The sequence below is a fragment of the Hydractinia symbiolongicarpus genome, chromosome 1 (genome assembly GCF_029227915.1).
Source record: "Hydractinia symbiolongicarpus strain clone_291-10 chromosome 1, HSymV2.1, whole genome shotgun sequence".
NCBI lineage: Eukaryota > Metazoa > Cnidaria > Hydrozoa > Anthoathecata > Hydractiniidae > Hydractinia > Hydractinia symbiolongicarpus.
In genome coordinates, this window is record NC_079875.1 from 34097652 (window position 1) to 34100151 (window position 2500).

General features: G+C 37.2%; 1 pseudogene; it reads left to right on the forward strand.

Annotated features, from left to right (window-relative positions):
• The window catches only part of LOC130620312 (large subunit ribosomal RNA), a 7097-nt pseudogene extending 5025 nt beyond the window's left edge, over positions 1-2072 (forward strand).
• Positions 2073-2500: the final 428 nt, after the last annotated feature.

The following is a 2500-nucleotide window of genomic DNA, read 5'->3' on the forward strand; positions in this document are numbered from 1 at the left end:
TACTTCAGCACGTCAAATTTCCGTGAAATAGCAGAAAATTGAAATCCAACGGCTTATTTTGATACAAGAACAGCCTCGTTTGAGTTCTTGTTTTTTTAATTCGTTTTATCTATTCTTCGTGTACCTAGTGACAGAACGGTTTTAATAAAGAAGAACTGTAACATCAAAAATATGTCGTTGAAAAGAAATACTTCAGCACGTCAAATTTCCGTGAAATAGCAGAAAATTGAAATTCAACGGCTTATTTTGATACAAGAACAGCCTCGTTTGAGTTCTAGTTTTTTTAACACGTTTTAGATTTTTTGTAGACCTGAAGAATACATATGTAAAACTGTGAATATGAAGTACCACGAGATAACAACATCATAAAACGATGTTATGGGTCGCGAAAAATGCTAAAACGCATCTTTTTCCTTGTTAAAACAGCAATTGTGAGAAATTGGAAACGCTATGATTCTGCAACGTAAAGTCAAATGGCAATTATTTTCTCCAGGCGTTGAGAGGTTAACGTGGTGAGTATTTGTGTAAAATATTGCGTTCAATAATAATTGTGCAAGGCCAATATTGCATGTTAAACATGCCAATACGTGCGTTTTCACCAAATTAGGGAAAAATCGGAAAAATCGGAAATCCCGAACGACATGTCGGATTGGCTTTATATTTGGCACAATGAACCATCTTGACATGACAAAGGTTCACACGAATTTTTTTTCAAAAAAACGCTGACGTCAGCATTTTATTTGGCCTTGAATGTTTGACATTTTAGGGCTTCTGGACCCCCCGCAGAGCCACAAATCGGGAATTTGTGCTCCTACCCGGTTTTAGCCTGAAGTGTTTTACATATCTGCCAAAGATTTAAGAAATACCTTCAATATTTCAGAAGCTATAGCGATTTACCTGTTTTTAAAAAGACCAAAAAAAGTAAGGCCCCAAAACAGGTACTTCCGGTTGACCTTTGACCTCCAAATTTTGCATGGTAATAGATCTCCAAATTTGCTACCATGAAATTCTTGTCCGTTTTTTATAAAAATGCTGACGTCAGCAGTTAAAATTTTTTGAAATTTTAGAATTTATGAAGGTTTGACCGTGCACTTTGTGACGTCATAAGTCTGGTTCTAGCCAAAGTCACACAAAAATATTCCGCCATTTTTCTTAAAATGCCTTTGTTTATAAGTTTGCTTTTTATGATTTCGTTAAAACGTTGTAGTTACTGAGAAAAAATTGTCAAAAAATGCATGTAAGAACCGTCCTATACAAAACACACTGGACGGTTTCTATTGTCAAAAACATTAAACTGTTAATAACATGAGAACGAGGCTTTCCAGCACCAAGGTTCTACAGGCAATTTTTCTTCTTACTAAATGGCCTATCCACTGACAAATATCTGCATCTACTTTTAAATGTTTCACAAAAGTTATTACTATTATATAAGTAAAATGATGACATTATGTTTAATAAGAGAGTATTATCAGATACGTATGTGTGAAACGGTGAAGTCTTAAGTAATAACTGGCTTGTGGCAGCCAAGCGTTCATAGCGACGTTGCTTTTTGATCCTTCGATGTCGGCTCTTCCTATCATTGTGAAGCAGAATTCACCAAGTGTTGGATTGTTCACCCACTAATAGGGAACGTGAGCTGGGTTTAGACCGTCGTGAGACAGGTTAGTTTTACCCTACTGATGAAGTGTTGTTGCAATAGTAATTCTGCTCAGTACGAGAGGAACCGCAGATTCAGACAATTGGCATTTGCACTTGCTTGAAAAAGCAATGGTGCGAAGCTACCATCTGTTGGATTATGACTGAACGCCTCTAAGTCAGAATCCGTGCTAGAAAGCAATGATAATTACCTCTGGATAATCTTAGGCGAACAAGAATAGAACGGCTTCTGTCGTTCCTAAGTCCCAATGCACTGAGTCGGAGAAAAACCGTCGAGGTGCTGCAACTATCAAAATCTAAAATTTCCAGAGATAAATCCTATGCAGACGACTTAAACAAGAACGTGGTATTGTAAAAAGTAGAGTAGCCTTTGTGCTACGATCTTCTGAGATTAAGCCTCTGTTCGACAGATTTGTCACTTTGTGACAAGTCCTTTTTTTAACCAACTGCTTTGTACCGTGGAGTACCAGTTATCTTGTGCTTACCTGAACTTTTTTTTTAAAAAAGGTGATGCGTGCGTGCTGTACCATTCATCTTTATCACCTCGGTTTAATATTTGGAGACACAGATGTATGGATTAAAAGTGTATGGATTAAAGGTGTATGGATTACAACTGTATCGATTACAACTGTATGTATAGATTACAAGTGTATGGATTACAGCAAGAATTACGGACTAGGGCTATGTTCAGGGTTAAGGTAAAGCCTAGGCTGGGGCCTAGGGGTAATGCTACTGCTTTGGATACGGTTGTGGGTCTTTTTTTTAAAAAAAAAATTTTGGTGGTGTGGCGTACCCTCTCACTTCTTCAATTTCTCAAGCCGTTTATGTGTTATGCCGTATTTTG